The sequence below is a fragment of the Triturus cristatus genome, chromosome 6 (genome assembly GCF_964204655.1).
Source record: "Triturus cristatus chromosome 6, aTriCri1.1, whole genome shotgun sequence".
Lineage (NCBI taxonomy): Eukaryota > Metazoa > Chordata > Amphibia > Caudata > Salamandridae > Triturus > Triturus cristatus.
Window position 1 is genome coordinate 1,176,914,463 of NC_140589.1, and position 17,249 is coordinate 1,176,931,711.

The 17,249-nt window shown below is 45.1% G+C and overlaps 1 protein-coding gene across 3 annotated transcripts in view; it reads left to right on the top strand.

Annotated features, from left to right (window-relative positions):
* Window positions 1-314: 314 nt before the first annotated feature.
* The window catches only part of RGS17 (regulator of G protein signaling 17), a 428,374-nt gene continuing 411,439 nt past the window's right edge, over window positions 315-17,249 (top strand). For 2 of the 3 annotated variants that reach the window (XM_085612101.1, XM_085612100.1), the window contains exon 1: window positions 315-736. The gene's annotated coding sequence lies outside the window, so the exon portion shown is untranslated. The remainder of the gene's footprint in view (window positions 737-17,249) is intronic. The other variant, XM_085612102.1, reaches the window with a different exon arrangement.

The window sequence follows — 17,249 nt, forward strand, 5'->3', positions numbered from 1 at the left end:
CTGAATTTTTGTCCTGATTTTGACCCTTTGTCCTGAATTTCTACACTTACCGTCCTGAATTTGCACACATGCCAGTTGGTCACCCTATATCAGGAAGAGGCCGGATCCTTCTCTCCTGACACCTTATATACATTCCCAACTCCCGCCCCTTCCGCAATCTTCTAATACCTACCCCGCCTTGTCCTTCCGGCCATTGCGCGAATAGCCCCAGGTGAGACTGGTCTGCGACTTTCACTTTACCGGGCGTCAATGTCACATAACACAAAATGATGGACTCCCTACAGAAAGTGATGAGGGGCCACTGAGTCTCACATACGAATCATATCTCACAGATATTCATTGGACTTGGAATGAATGTAACCCTCAGGAGTTCGGGGATCACTGAGTGATTGGGGGCGCCCTGCCCGCAGGATCTTGCGTTTCGGCCCTGGTAGCAAAGGCCACAGTACGGGTTCCTTACCGCTGTTTGTGGGGAAATCTCAGACCTTCCCCAGCGAGCTCTCGTTCTGCTGCGGGCTCGGGGCAGGAGTAGTAGCAGCAGCAGAGACGGCGTCTCGGCGGCGCATGCGCGCTCGCCCACCTCCCCTCTCCTCGACTCGCCTCTCCCCGAGCTGCTGCTGGCCGCCGAGCGCTGCTGCTGCTGCCGCTGCTACTGCTGGGGTCGGGCGGATGGCAGCGGCGCGGCACCTGTGAGAAGAGACCAGCGGCGCAACCTCCTCTGCGGCTCCGGGCACCGGTAAGACAACGCCACCCGGCTTTGTTCTCGTAAAGGGTTGCTGAGATCTTTACTGTGTGTGTGTGTGTGGGGGGGGGGGGGGAGTACAACGCCTATAATAAAAATATATTGATAGGATGTCTTATTATTTGAACTAATCGGTACATATTTTAATCACGAGGACGGGGAATGGGAGGACTCTGAGCCCGGCATGCTGCATTAAATGCAGGCACTGCGAGGAGGCAGGCGTGCGCTTCTATGATGCTGTGTGTGCCGTGGTTTGATTGCTTTGACGGGAGGGCGGGGTGGTGGATTCAAGAGGCTAGCTCTGTTGTGGGGCTCGGGTGCTGCTGCTGCATTGGGGTACACGGGGTGTAGGGTTGTTAGGCTGCAGGAGCCAGTGATGTATCAGATAATGTTACTTCAGATGGTAACCCAGCTCCTGCTCCACACAGTGGAATTGAGCCGGGGGTATTTTCCCTTTTTCCCGTGTGTTTGAATTGTGATAATTTCTCACAAGTTGTAGCGCGAGGGATGCCGGCTTGCACCATATTTATACAGGCTACTGCAGGACTTTGCGTGTCACCGCGCCAGGGGGAGGGGGCGGGAGGATCACTCACGGTAGATGGCTTGGGTCCGGGTTGCACATCGTTGTGTGGAGCGCGTGGATCAATCGCGGTCCCCTAGATGTTTTATTTTTTTTATTTTTATCCGAAATGCATGTGGCCCTGTTGGGGCCGGGATACCTCTTTTCGAGCGGCAAATCCTCCCGCTGATGGAAGGATGCGGAAGACATCGGCGGGTGCAGCGGTACTGCAGGAAGCTAACGCACACGGCACACCCCCAGCTCGCTGCACTGGATCACGTCGGTGCAGCCATAGCTCGTCAGGCTCTGCCAGTGTGATGTGTGCACTGCAGGGGAGGGAGGGTTCATAGAAGGGGGCATCTGGCAAGCGGTAAGTGCCTAGACGGGGCCTTTGATTGCGTCCTATCAGGAGGCCGAGGCTTTAAGTGCCAGTTTCTCGGAGTAAAGGGTTATTCCAGTCCAGGCTGGCCGTTGTCGTTCGCTCCCCTAGGCCATGGCAATCTAGGACAGGCCAAGAATCAAGAGGTCTGTCCACTTTTTAATAGGTTGCATGTGAATAAATCGCCCCTTGGCTGTTCTGCACTTGAGTTCAGATTTTTCAATCATCATAGTATACCATTTCCGTGTCCGTGTGATCACAGTGGCCCATATCGTAGAATCTATTAAATAAGTATGCTTCATTTAGGTAGTATATAAAAGTGTAAATATAAACGTATACAAGTAAAGGAGGCTGCTACGTTTCAGAAGCGTTACTTTTATAATGAATATGTTCAAGTAGGTCACAGGACGCGTTCTTGACTTCCTACAGTGTCCACAGGCGCAATCAATCTTTACAATAGGTTCTTGGATGCTTTGAGAAAATCAGCGTCTACGAGATTTCGCTGTATTTCTTTATATTTCCGAATTGAACGGGAATGTGTCAGAGTTTCAAAATGCCGGGGAGTGTTGAGCGGTGCTGGTGGCGCAAGGCCCATTTCACACTGTGACAGTGCAAGTCTCGTTTGGGACATGGGGTTGATGTACAGTAAACCTGATTTAAGTACTGTTGGGTGGCATTCCCCTTGCGCTGGGCAGGCGTTTTCTTTTCTCCAAATTAAGCTGAGCGGAGCTTATTTGTAGGTATATCAAGCGAGGCCAGTGTGCAGCAGTAGGCACAACCGGAGAGGATAGATGCGATGGGCCATGGGCAGTGAAGGGAACTGTCAGCGAGCATAACATCACGTATAGTTGTAAAGTGTACTTTTAATTTTCGGGCATCTTTGCGCTGAATAACAGATATGGATTGTTAACCCTTTAAATTGGCGTTCATTATCTCGACATCTGGAAGGGCACATGGATCTGAGCGGGCTCAAATCTGTGGCCATAGGACCAAGCACACATCCCTAAAAGGAATGAAGTCGCCCTCTGAGCCAGTCGACCCTTCCAGCGCACACGATTGGCGCAACACATTTAAACAACTCAGGCGCCCACCCTGTAGACGACTTTGGCGTGGAATGTCGTGTTTTTTTTTTAAATAGATAAGCAGGAATGTCGTGTTTTTTTTTTTTTTTTTAAATAAATGAGCACCATGCATGGGCGAGAGAAAAAAACCACAATGCACGTGGGTGAAGTGTTATGAATGGAAATTTCGAAGCGCCCCTGTTACCGGCACACTCCCATTGAGTGCATAGCAGCAGTGCTGGGCTCACTCCAGTCGGAGTCGTTAGAGCCAAGGGCGTCCTCATGGCACTACTGACAGTTACTGCTCTCAGTCTCACGTGGGTGTCACAAATCTCTTCACTTACACTGAAGAAACTGCGGCACCGCACACCTGGAGCCCACAGGGGCCCGAAGGCCTCTCTCATTGTTGTTATGCTCAACCATAGTGCAGTGTATTGAGATGATTCTAGTGAGGGGGTTCACCGGGGGAGCGCGACGGTCTCTTGTTGACAGACACCAAGCTGCCCTGGGAGCCCGCATGCCTCGGCCATACACCCAAAGTAACGCATATTCTTTCCCAAGTCCTTGGCATGTCATCGATGAAAATAAACTACTCAAGGGCCCTCTTAACTGATCAGCGCCACTTACTCAGCACACCTTTCAACACATGATAGGCTTCAAAGGGCCGACTGGGGACCCCCTCCCGGCTCGTTCAGGATTGGCAAGAGAGAACCGAGGCCTGCTTCAGAGCACTGCAGAAAGAGGCGACCCCAGTGAAACCACCTCGGACCATGCAACGTTCGTTTTAGCAGAGGTTGTTCAAATAAATATGTGGACACCGGAAGTCAGCTGTGCCCAATATTGAACTAAAACGGATCCAGAGCACGCATGATCAAATGAAGGGCCTGGCATCAGGGCGGTGCTAAAACACACCACCCTTTTCTGAAATGGTGGCAAATGTTCACTCAACTCGCGTTAAAATTTCACTCAAACGTATAACCATCCCTGCTCATACCTAATGTTTCTTTTTACTGGTGCAGATACTGTTGTTGGCACTCAACAATTTAATGGAAATTGAACTTTTGAACATGTTCAGTGCTTCACAAACATTTGATTTGCCCCATATGCTGAGTGTCCATCACATTCAAGTGCGCGTGCAATGGTATTTCAACACCTCCGTGATTTACATGCTGCGTTTTAATCATATGTTGGTCATTCATCCATGTAATGGTTTTTACCGAGCACATTGTGCAGCAAGATGGTGATTAAAACAATTCAGGGAGGAACAACACAGCTGCATGCTCCCACATGGTAGCACGATAATCATAAATAATAAACGCAGCCTAAATATATTGAATAAAAATACTAAATAGTAAAATATAGTGTACACCAGACACGCCTCATCGGTTTAGTAAGAAACATTGTATCCAAGTCTGGATGTGTACTTTGAGCTCTATTGGTCCTCTGAAGTTATAGCAACTGTACACAATATATATCTCCCTGATGTAGAGCATTCTTGTAGTGCACTAGTGCACGTGCTGCCTAAAACATTACTGCGCCAGCTGTCTATAGGAAGACCTATTCTTTCTAATATACGTTGCATGGTCTTTGGATCAACCCCTTGCTCATGATTGGCTGGCTTTGCCGCCTATTTCAGGTGGGTTCCTAATCCAATGGCATTCCTTCCTTTTCTTTTCTTTGCTCCTCCGAGGAACATTTTAATCTGCCAGTTATCTGATCAAATGAACAATATTCTTCCACTGCTTACTTAAAGGGACTCTTTTTTATTTTACTTTCTTAACTCCATCAGAGTGAATGTTTGATTTGCTCTCTCTTTCCAATATTTTTAATGTCCTCCCCAATTGCTCTCTTCTCCTCATCCTTGGGTTAACAGGTAACATACATGTTAGTATAACAATTAAATTGACTTTGCCTGCCCTATGACAGAAATAATGCAGCTATGGTGTAGGAAGAAAAGCCTGCAATATGCTGCCACACAAGACATTGAACAGGTTCATTTTGCACAAATCAAGCCTCGTCCAGCCTTCCAGTGTGAAAAAAAGATAAGAAACCAAGGTTTTCTGTTCCTTATTTGTTAATTGGCAACTGCACCCCATACTTGTCCATAGTAAAATCACTGGCATCTCTAGTAGGGGCAGATGGTGCTCTTGCCTCAACTCTCTTTGCCCCTTCCCCACCACAGCTGTTCAATGCATCAGGACGCAACCCAGAACTGGACCTTGCTGTAAACATCTATTGTCCCTCTACCTTTTATTGCAAGTCACAAGGTCTACTTAATGATTTTTTGGGGCCCTGCTCCCAAATTATTTTGAGGAGCCCCTGTTTCCAACAACTTCGATATTCTGACCCATCTTCAGCTATTTCACCCCCATTGAGTTCTACATTAAAATTTGAGAAACGGTAAAAGAAAGAAGACAAATGATAGGCAAAAACTTACAGAAATTCCGCAAGGACTCACCTGTTCCCTTTAACATCCCAGCCTTTCTTGATATGACCTTGGATTGTCTTGATCCATATATAGCACACCATGGGGCCATGAGGCTACTCACCATGAGCTGTAGTGTATTTGCCAGCATTCTTTGACTAAAAGAGGTAGGATTTTTTAAATTTCAAACATACTAATTTCCAAAACAGTGACATCAGAGTACATTGCATCATATGAACTTTAACATGATGATGAGAACACCGGAAATTACCCCACACACCTTTCTTGGATGGTGTGTTCTTTGATTCTTAGAACATTACTGTGAGGTGTGAGGTCTAGGCTAGACTCAGAGATATTACATTGTGCACAATAGAAACATGGGATCCAACAAGGAGAGCAAGCCCAATTTAGTCTCCCTATTTGCTACCAATTATTTATTGACCAGCCTTAACCGTGCCTTTTTACAGAACTATTTTAACTCTGCGCCTGGGGGCCATTGAGGATACCCTTTCCAGCCTTTTGATTACTCTGAAACTTTACATGGTCTCCAACTTCACCCATCACACAAGTACAGTAGCCCTAAGGTCATTTGCTTGTGTTAATATGAGGAAAGAAAAAGATAAGAAAGAAGTAAACAGAAAAAGGTGAAAGTGATAGAAGGAAGAAGGGAGTAAAAGAAGAGGTAAGGTGAGAAATGGAATATAGAGCAGAGGAGGAAAAAGGAAAAGAGAGAGAAGGGATGGAAGGAACAATGGGAAGGAAGATCAAGGATAAGGGAGAGACATAGAAAGGTAGATGGGTGACCATTAATCATGATACAAATTAAGTAAAGATTCTGAGGTGATCACAGAAATAGGATGGGGATGGAAGAGTGTAAGGAGAAGGAAAGGAAAAGATGGAAGTAAAAAAGAGGTGGGAAATCATAGTAGGAAGTTGAAAAAACGAAGAGGAGAAAAGCATAAGAACCGAGAGAAAGGATACACAAGCAGAAGAAAGAGAGGAAAATCAGATGGCAAAAGAAAGTCTCTGGAATGGAAAATTAGGCATGCGAGTAAAAAGTATTGGGATGAAGACGTAGGAAAAGGATTAAGGGAGAGTAAATTGATGGGGAGAATGGAAGCATGAAGAGCAGAAGTGGAAATAAAGGAGAAAGAAGTTGAGGCACTGGATTAAAAAAGGGGCATGGAAAACAAGGATGATCCCCAGGGAAAGTGTGAAGAAAAGAGAGAAGATGCAGAGAGGGAGGAAGTTGACGGAGGAAGAAAAATCAACCGTGAGACTAAGGGGGCTTTAAGTTTGAGGCATAATGGAAAGGTAGGTAAGGAAAATGAAATATTGAAAGAGGTGAATGCAGAGAGGAGGCAAGAAAGAAGAGGCCAGGAGTGGCATAGAAGGATGTACATCAGACACAAAGATGCAAGGAAAGGAAGAGGAATGAGCTGGGGATCACATTGCACCAAGTCAGCATGAGATTATCCAAGTGCATCCTTGGTATCCTAAATTGATCTGCCTACTCTCACCACAACAGGGCAAATGTCAAGCTGGATTAAAATACATATTTCTTTACAAATGTTAAAGGACTTTGTCATGCTCTTTCTGTGTAGCTCTGAAAACCAATGTCTCATCATTATAGTTAAATGCATTTACTACAGGCTGTATGATACATAGCATGACATGTTGGAAAAGTTCTGCAGCAGAGGATATACCAAAACTCAATCACTTGTAGTGAAACAAACCAATATGTGTAGAAAAGGTTATAATGTACCTGGATTTTTCGTCAAGCTACAATTGGTGATATTCTTTATTTAGGTTGAATCGAGAGAAGAACTTTGCAACATTCAATTGAGTTATCATATCAGGAATGTGCGTACTGGGATGTCTCCCTCGCTCAATTGCCGTGTTGGCCTGATGTATGTCAACGTATATGCAAACAGCTCCTTCACTGTCTTTTTCAGGTACTGTTACAATGGGAGAAACCCATGTTGTTGAGCCAGTGGAGCGTTCAATGATGTCATGTTTAAGCAACAAATTCAGTTCCTTTTTAACAGCTTCTTGCAAGTGAAATGAAACTCGTCTGTTTTATTGAGCAACAGGGTGAACATTCTCATGTATGAGTAACTTTACTTTCATTGTTTTGAGTTTTCTTAATACATGAAATAATGAAGGAAATTGACTTACAATTTCACAATGAGCAATCATATTGTAGCTCACTGATATCAGTCCCATGTAAGTAGCAGTGTTGAAACTCAGCAAACAAAAACTTGAAGCTGTTCCTTGAAGTACATGAATAGGCGCTTGTACCACAGTTTTCTTACGTTTCATACCAGCTACAACCAAACCATGACTTTTTAAGGGCATTGAGACAGCCCATGTGTATACTTTAGTCTTTGATTATTTAAGTTGTGGTAACGGAGTTCATTTTAATATGTCTCGCCAGGCATGATATTTATCGACGCACCACTGTCTATTATGAATGGCATTGAACGTCCGTTTATCTTTAGAGTGATATTCAGACAGTGTTAGAATGATTTTGGTGCTTTTTAGTGGACGATTTTTCTTGACCTTGAGATTTTCCTCACATTCGATTAGTCCCACAAATGCATGCCTTTCTGAAGTGAACATCACCATTGCACAATTGTCATTGTCACTTTCACTGTATTTAGGTGACAATGATTTAGATGACGATCAACTTTGTTTGGTGTAGACTTGCCTCAGTAGGTGTGACCGATTGGCCTTGTGGGAGCGCATCGAACACTGCTAAAGTAGGGGTCGGTCAGCCATTTTGTCTTCAATCTGTTAGGCTCTTACTTTTCACTTCACCTTCAAAGTCGTCATGAAATGGTTTGCTTTACCACAGTCTATGCATATCTGTCCAATAGTGGGATATATAACTTCATGTGGAAATGACAGTCCACATCTGTAACACGTTTTCTCTTTCTGTGTAGATATCACCTTGTGTACCTCGGCCTTGTATCTAGGCATACTTCTCATCATCATGACTGGTGCCCTTTGAGCGCGTCCGGCATCCATGTCAGTCGCTTGACAATCAGCATGCTCCTCAGCATGTGCAGACTTAAATTCTTGTTCTAAGCTCAGAGTTTCTTTCAGCATTCGTCGTTGAAAGAAATCTGACAGACATCCATTGATTACTGTGAGGTGGATAGCTTCCTCATCGTTAAACTCATTGAACTTGCAGTGCCTCACCAGAACATCCAGTCTCTCAACAAACTCACCAGTGGTTTCCTGTGGTCTCTGGTGGTCTTGACTGTATATGTAAATTTCATAATCCACATTTGACACTGGATTAAATTTAATATTGAAAACTGTTTTGATTTGATTGTACGTCACTCCACCTTCTTCTAGTATCTTTTTCATAGCATCTTTCACTCCTTCACCAGCCATGTCCTTCAGATACTTCATAATCTTTTCATCATCCCTTTCATCTATAGCATTTATAAAATCTTCAAATGTCTCTATCCATGCAGTTCATCTATTGCCAATATTGTGTGTTTTGCCAATATCAAATGCAGATGGCAGTTTTAAGAATGCAGCAGCTGTGTATATACATTGGTGGACAGTAGTGGTCTCTCAGGCTCTTCCTGTGGAACTTGATCAGTAGAACTTCTCTCGCACCTTGTAATGTGCTTTCTTCGGGGTCTTCTAACAAACTTTGGAGCTTGGATCTTGCCCCAGCTCTCCATCGGAGCTCTCTACTGGATGACGGTCTAAGGAGTTGTTCCAGTTCCCTATGCGGCAGCTTTGTTGATGGGCCGCTTGGTCTGCAGACAGCACCGCAAGCACAATCCATCCGACCCTTCTTCCGGGGCTTCTCTGCAGCAGGTTGTGACACAATGATTCATTAATGGTTTTGGTAATTAGATAAATCTTTGCACACTGCAAGTCCATGGACGCAGACAACACTTGTTGGCTTTGTGCTTAAATGTTTCTTCACAAATACCTTGTTAATCTTTGCATCGCAGCACTTGAATTTTCACTTGATTTGTACTGAAATATTGCTGTGCTCTGCTTTTGTAACCTGGTGCATCCACCTTTAGTGTTCTTCCTCCAAATAAGATATGGCATTAATTTCCGTAATAGCGCAGTACCTTTTATTTGTGACAGTTTCATTCAGTTCCTGGCCACCGACACGTAGACTTTCAATGTCGCTTCTTTATCTTTAAGCATTTTATACAGGTTGGTGTTGCTCTGAGATGCCACAGGTGTCAGCATCGACTCCGCACTTCGACTGCGGCACACTTGGCACATGTGGCACACGTGGCACACGCAAGCAGTTAGCTGGACCATGGCAGACTCTCTTGAATAGCGCTTTCAGTGTACAGGCTTCTTATCCCCTATCTCATCACAAAGACCTGCCAGCCCACGTACTCGTAAATAGAAATGCCACACACAGAGAGTGATTTTACATTTTTTTTTCTAAATGCGTGTATGTCAGAACTCAACATTCTAAGCTTGCCTCCAACTCATCTCTCCAACGCTTATGTCACAGGCCTACAGTGTACAGTGGGAACCAAAAGAGTTTCTGTGTTTTTTTATTTGCAAGACACTACAGGGGTCAGCAACTCATACTAGAATACCCTCTCTTTCTTCCCACTCAGCGTGCCTGATTCTGTGGTCCTCCTGGTGGAGGGCACATTATTCCTAGGTCCAGGAAGTGATCGAAAGAACCAAGTGAAAACTAAGCCAAGCACATCCGACATAGTGCATAAATGTCAGGTGTTGTCTGAGTTGTGGTCATTGAGCAGGGGCAGCTCCCGGGTCTCAAGGGTGGCTAGCTTGTCTCCTTTGGTCCAGCCTCTGCTGAGTATGCCTCAACATTATGCTGCATATGCTGGTGAGTAAAAGTTAAAGCTGCATGCTGCTAAGTACACCTCAACACAAGGCCACATATGCTGGTGAGCGAAGGAAAATTCTGCATGCGACACAAGCCTAATATATTCTAGCAGTGCTCACAGTCGTTTGAGTCCCCCAGTTCATGTGTGTGTGTTCTTCTAGGCTGCAGGGCTTGACACTAACACAGTGATAGAAAAATATCTCAGCACAACAATCTGTGACTGCTGTGACAACCTTGCAAAGTGCTGAGCATGGGTATGTACAAGGCTCTGTGACCCTTCTTTGTTTCCAGAAGAGCATTGCTCTGTGAACCCAGGTGAAAGGGTGCAGGTTTTGAAGAGGACCTCTGGAATCATGGCGATCCAGGTGCTTCCACGTTTGAGGATGGAGGTGGTAGTGTGCCCCCCCGATGCACCAAAACAGAACACCTCTCTCTATTGGGTATATGTGTTTGTTCCCACATGGTCAAAACTTCATATCTTACTCTACAATTCAATGCACAGCAGCTGGTATGCCCCTTTTTGTGATTCAAACACTTTTGATCTCTTGAAGTTGTATTATTAGTTTCTGTGTTCAGTAAAAATGTTGAAGTCAAGAGTTTGAAGCTATGCACCAACTTGTTACTTGTTTCTGTTTCGTCCTGACCTCTGATAAAGCAATAGGCCTTTCCACAGGGAATAAGGGTGTTCATGTGTGTTATGGACTCTAAATAGCAATTGGTAAGGATACTGCTTGAGTTTTATGCCCAGCTCCTGTGCATTCAGTTCCAACCAGTATCCTTTTGCAGTGTAGGAATTATTAATATAGGAATATACCTCCTTTAACATAATAAGAAGAGTCCACAGCTATATCAAATTCAGATTGCACTGTGAGAGTTAAGGAAAAAACATCAATGGTTCACTCATTCATTCAATCACAAATTGCTTTTCCTTGCCTGCTCGCTCACTTGCTCATGCTCAACCTGATCACTCACAGAATTCTCCCAGTCGCTAACTTGTTCGCTCACATATTTACTCAGTAAATGCTCTCACACAGCGTGTACTTACAATGGTGTTTTAAATGTGCAAAGTGTTGCCACAACTTATTTGGCCCTGATTAAAAGTTAAGCAATAATCCCTGTGCAAGCACATGTTTGCACAGGGACCGAAATTGCGAGTCATGTCATAATTTTGACACCTTCGCGGTTTTTCCCTGATGAATTTCAACAGATCAAACTGCGAAATATGCGTAATCGATGTATTAAAAAATTATTCTGAACGTTGTGCCCCATTTTCCTTGTAAGACCTCAGAATAGAAGGTGGTTTTGCACACGTAAATATCTCACCGTGAGGTGATAGCATTTACCATGTGTGAGGTGATAGTATTTACCAAGTGTGGTAACTACCTCATTCCGACAAACTTGTAATGAGGGCCTTAGTATTTTCATGTTGCACTGTGATAAACTGTAATGTGCTAAGGCGACAGAATCGCCATCTGTTGCTCTACAGTGAAAAGTTTAAAACATGCTGTTGCTGTCCATGGCAGGCCTTCACTGCAAGCAGACACGCTATGCTTTTTTTTACACTGTGTAGTGCCATTGAGGGGTTTATGCCCCGTACTTTAATAATACGAAGGCACCCACATTTTAAAATGGTGTCTGCATGTGCCTAAAACAGCTAATTATCGCTAGAATGATGTGCAGCACCACCTGCCCTGGCTAAAGAAAATGTACAGGGCCGGCTTTAGGGCAGTGCGACCGGTGCCACCGCGCCGGGTGCTGGCTTCCTGGGGGCGACGTGTTTGAAAGTTTATTATGCTTTTGAAGCACCTGCTGCAGCGTTTCTTTCCCCCAGCAATTACCAGGCCTCACAAAAATGTCACAATAACTCCTGTGATTAATTAACGTCCTGGAGAGAGATCAGCATTTTGCATAGTTGATGATTTGACTTATGTGAAGTTAGTGCAGAGGGTTAATATACCTGCTGCAAAGAACGTGTACCAAGTAGATTACAGAGTGCGTATGATGTAAACAGATCAGCAGGTTATTGCTTTCAAACGAGACATCCTTTTGTTACTTGCAATGTATAACTTAAAGTCCTAATATAGAACAGTGAACTATTAACCATCATCCTATAACTGCATACACACTGCAAAGTATACATTATTAGAACATTGATTAATGTTGCAAAAAGGATTAATTTGGCTAGAAATCGATTCTTATTATTAAAGAGAACTCCCAACTATGCTGTTCCTTTTTCGACTCTGAGTTTGTGCTTCTCCACACCAAGCACTCTAAAACTATACTGCCTACCAGTATGGATGACATGTGACTCCTACACTTTTAGTCCTTTGACTTATGTAACATTTCCTATACACTGATTTACACACGTATGATTGATTGTCTCTGTGTAATGTGCATGTGATTCAAAGTGCTCGGACACCCTACACTGGTATGAGTGGCGCTATATAACTAATTCAATGCATCTGAGAGAGTGTGGTTATGGAGACTTCGTCACTGTTAAAGGGTGCTAGTGAGAGAATCCATGGTGGAGGTGGTCATTGGGGGGGGGCGCCAACAAACATTGTCGCACAGGGCGCCACCAGCGCTAAAGCCGGCCCTGAAAATGTAAATATAACTGTTTTCACGCATTGAGATATTAGACAATGCTTCTTTTGAACTATATGCCAATACAGCCGTGTCTTTATTTTTGCAAATATTAGTGGTCAGTTCAACCTTGGCTTCCACCTCAGCCACTCGCTGCCATTGCCACTCACTTGCAATGGCTGCTACAGGCACCATTTGCCCATCGCATCTCTGTTAGTCAAGCACCCCACAAAATATACCATCTCTGGGGCTCATATGATAAATAACATAAAGCAAGGCCTATGTTGCAGTTATACACGTTGAGACACCTTTAGTTTTAAGCTTTATATAAACAGGTGGCTGCAGCTAAATATGTCTGGAGAAATCTGCACTTTTACTGAATAAATATTTACCCTTCTAATCCAGTCTGTGCCCGGATAACTTGGTTTGGCATTTACTTTTCACTGGTATTGTCTGAATAAACTGCTTAAAGGCTGGGAGAGGCTGTTGTTACCCTGCCCCTGATTCATGGATTGTGCACTTTTTGTTCAGTTGTCTGGCTTTTTCTTGGACAGAATATGTTTTCAAAAAGCAATGTGTAATGTCTTTGAATTTGACTAAAAGTACTTGATCAATTAATGTGGGGCCCTCTTTATAGGTGGGGCCGTGGATCAGAGCCCACTTTGGCTATGTCTTAAAACGTCTCAGGCTAAGCAGAATTGTTTTGCTTAAAATGTTTAAATCTGACTTCGTATGTATGTATATTAATATATAAATTCATATATGACATGGTTAAGCATTCTTATTTAATGCTTGTCAGTGGTTTCAAAGTTTGTAATTTACTAAAAAGAGGAGGAACGAAATTATTTATTGTTATTCTCATTGAGGAATTGATTTGCAATTTGCAGGATATTTAGATTCCTTATTTAAAAAGTGTAAAATTTCTGGGAAAAGATATGGTTTAAAAAAGCATGGTGAAATGTTTTTGAATTTGGCTAAAAGTACTTGATCAATTAATGAGGGGCCCTCATGATAGGTGGGGCCCTGGATCAGAGCCCACTTTGCTTATGTCTTAAAACGTCTCAGGTTAAGCAGTGTTTTGCTTAAAATGTTTAAATCTGACTTCATATGTAATATATTTATATATCAATACATATATATGGCATGGTTAAGCATTCTTATTAAATACTTGTCAGTGGTTTGCATTTCACAAAAAAGAGGCGTAACTAAATTATTACTTGTAATTCACATTGAGGAATTGATTTGCAGGATATTTAGCGTCCTTATTTAAAAAGTTTAAAAATAACCTTTCATTTTTCTGTCAACACTTGTAAAAACACTTTTATAATGCTAGTTCTGCTCCTAGAACATTAATCAGTACACTTGACAAGCTTTCTCTTGCAGACCCAGCCTTGATTGAAGCATCTATCAATGAATCTTCTCCATTGTGTGGAAATAAACATTGTAAACGCAGAACCCTATTTGTAAAAAGTTACACTGTCCCACGCTGCATTTTTTCTTTTTTTAAGTATGCCTTGTTAAACCTACTCTATAGTGTCGATATACTCCAAAAGAAAAGCACATTTTAGAATGCATGTTTTAATTTTCTTACAATGGGCCTTACATTTCAAATGTGATTTATAATAATTTTATTTCAAAATCTTTTATCCTGCCTTGTAGAGTGCCCCAAGGGTCATCCCACAGCACTGCACTATTTAATATTTATGTGGCTTCTTTGACTAAACTTTTGCCTCAATAGTGTATATTGGCAACACCAACATTGTGGTGTTGATCTCAAGCTATGCTGAAGAAGTTGCAGATCCCTTCTACAACTGTATGAAGACCATTGTAAAATGGATGAGAGACAACCACCTGTCTAATTACCCAAAAACGGAAGTTCTTCTTTTTGGGAAGGATGTGACCTCTTGAAATGAATCCAGGTGGCTTCAGTCCCTCTATCACCCCCCTGTTGTAACAGTTCTGAAAGTAAAAAATGTAGGGATCAGATTTGATCCCAAATTGTCATTTGTGGAAAAGGCCAACAAATTGGCATCTTTGTGTTTTTTTATGAGGAAAATGCTAAGGAAAGTATCACCCTTTGTTCCGTCTGACCTTCAAAAATCTGTGGTCATCTCCATAGTCTTATATAGGTTAGATTATTGTTATGCCCTGCATCTGGGTATTAAGCAGGGACCACTGAGCAAGCTTCAGATGATGCTGCGGAACACAGATGTTGCCTGCTCAAGAAAAGTCCTAAATATCAGTCTGTAAAGGGTGCTTTGGTTGAACTCTACTGGCTCCCTGTCAAGAAAAGAATTACCTTCAAAACACTATGCCTGGCTTACTAAGCTCTGCATTGGACCGGACCAGAGTATTTCAAAAGTAAATTTAGATGGTACTCACCAAATAGACCCCTAAAATCTGCCACATCCATTTCAGCAATCATTCCCAGAATTAAGAAAGATACTTGGTGCGGCCAAAGTTTTGTTCTTACTACCTACAAACTAGAATTAACTTTCCTTGAGGCTTAAAAGTCATGAAAATGTTTTGGGCTTCCGAAAGCAACTAAAAAACTGAATGTTCTCATCATCTATATAACCAATTTTTAGTTACAGTCATAGATCTGGTGGAACATAGGAGGTAGGATATAGTATCATGTTGGTGCCAGGCGCCTGTGGGCATTCATGCGGATTAGAAAAATTAAAATCAAAATCAAATCAAATTAAACTAGCAGGTTTGAAGAAAACAGGTTTTTGATCATTTAAATCAATATAAGTACTTCGTACTAATGTCAACAGTTGGTTCTTCTGCAGTTCTGGCTTTTGCGTCTATTCAGCCCTTCTTCTTTTGGTCGGCAGGATCTTATTTCCTGGTGCCAGGGCTCCCCTAAATACTAAATTTAGGGGCGTTAGGGAAGTGAAGGGCAATAGCCAATAGGGAAACACTTGCCTGCTGTGAGGTCCTGTTGGGGAGGTTTCCCTTGCGCTTGCCGTCGCCTTGCTGCCCTGCCTGCCCTGTCGTTTTGCCGGAGAGTGCGGAGTGCTGTGTCTGGGCTGCCCCCGCCGCCGTGCCGCTGCCGCTGCGCGGCCGCGAAGAGGGCCGGACTACATCCCCCAGCAAGCCCTGCATCACCGCCCACCACCCGGTTCCCGCGCCTGGAGGCGTACAAAGGGAGGCAGCTCCCTTCGGGGAGCGGGAAACACTTGCCTGCTGTGAGGTCCTGTTGGGGAGGATTCCCTTGCGCTTGCCGTCGCCTTGCTGCCCTGCCTGCCCTGTCGTTTTGCTGGAGAGTGCGGAGTGCTGTGTCGGGGCTGCCCCCGCCGCCGTGCCGCTGCCGCTGCGCGGCCGCGAAGAGGGCCGGACTACATCCCCCAGCAAGCCCTGCATCACCGCCCACCACCCGGTTCCCGCGCCTGGAGGCGTACAAAGGGAGGCAGCTCCCTTCGGGGAGCGGGAAACACTTGCCTGCTGTGAGGTCCTGTTGGGGAGGATTCCCTTGCGCTTGCCGTCACCTTGCTGCCCTGCCTGCCCTGTCGTTTTGCCGGAGAGTGCGGAGTGCTGTGTCTGGGCTGCCCCCGCCGCCGTGCCGCTGCGCGGCCGCGAAGAGGGCCGGACTACATCCCCCAGCAAGCCCTGCATCACCGCCCACCACCCGGTTCCCGCGCCTGGAGGCGTACAAAGGGAGGCAGCTCCCTTCGGGGAGCGGGAAACACTTGCCTGCTGTGAGGTCCTGTTGGGGAGGATTCCCTTGCACTTGCCGTCGCCTTGCTGCCCTGCCTGCCCTGTCGTTTTGCCGGAGAGTGCGGAGTGCTGTGTCTGGGCTGCCCCCGCCGCCGTGCCGCTGCCGCTGCGCGGCCGCGAAGAGGGCTGGACTACATCCCCCAGCAAGCCCTGCATCACCGCCCACCACCCGGTTCCCGCGCCTGGAGGCGTACAAAGGGAGGCAGCTCCCTTCGGGGAGCGGGAAACACTTGCCTGCTGTGAGGTCCTGTTGGGGAGGATTCCCTTGCGCTTGCCGTCACCTTGCTGCCCTGCCTGCCCTGTCATTTTGCCGGAGAGTGCGGAGTGCTGTGTCTGGGCTGCCCCCGCCGCCGTGCCGCTGCCGCTGCGCGGCCGCGAAGAGGGCCGGACTACATCCCCCAGCAAGCCCTGCATCACCGCCCACCACCCGGTTCCCGCGCCTGGAGGCGTACAGAGGAAGGCAACTCCCTCCGCCTCGCGGACGCGCGCGGGCGGCGCCGGGAGAAGCCCGGGACAAGGGCGGGACCGTCTGTGGCCGTCCGGGGCCGAAGGAGGCCAGGCTGGGCCACATCTCTTCGGCCGTGGACACTGGACTAGTGTGGACTCCTAACCATTACAGGTTATTTTATTCTTGTGTTAACACGCAGTTTACAGCCTCAAGCTGCGCATAGAGTTTTCTATCTTTTATCAAACATTGTTCGTTTTTAGCCAATCGTTGCACACGGGTTTCTATTTGCACTACACCAGTCTGTAAGTCTGCACCTCAACTATGGGGAAAACTTCTAAATCTTCATCGAGTCGCCCAATGACTAGACAACACGCTAATTTAAATCCCCCGCTTCCAAGTCTTACAGCTATAGACAAAATGCTGCTGAAAACAATTGGGGTGGTCGCCACAGCCATTGAAAACACGGAAAGACGGCTGTCC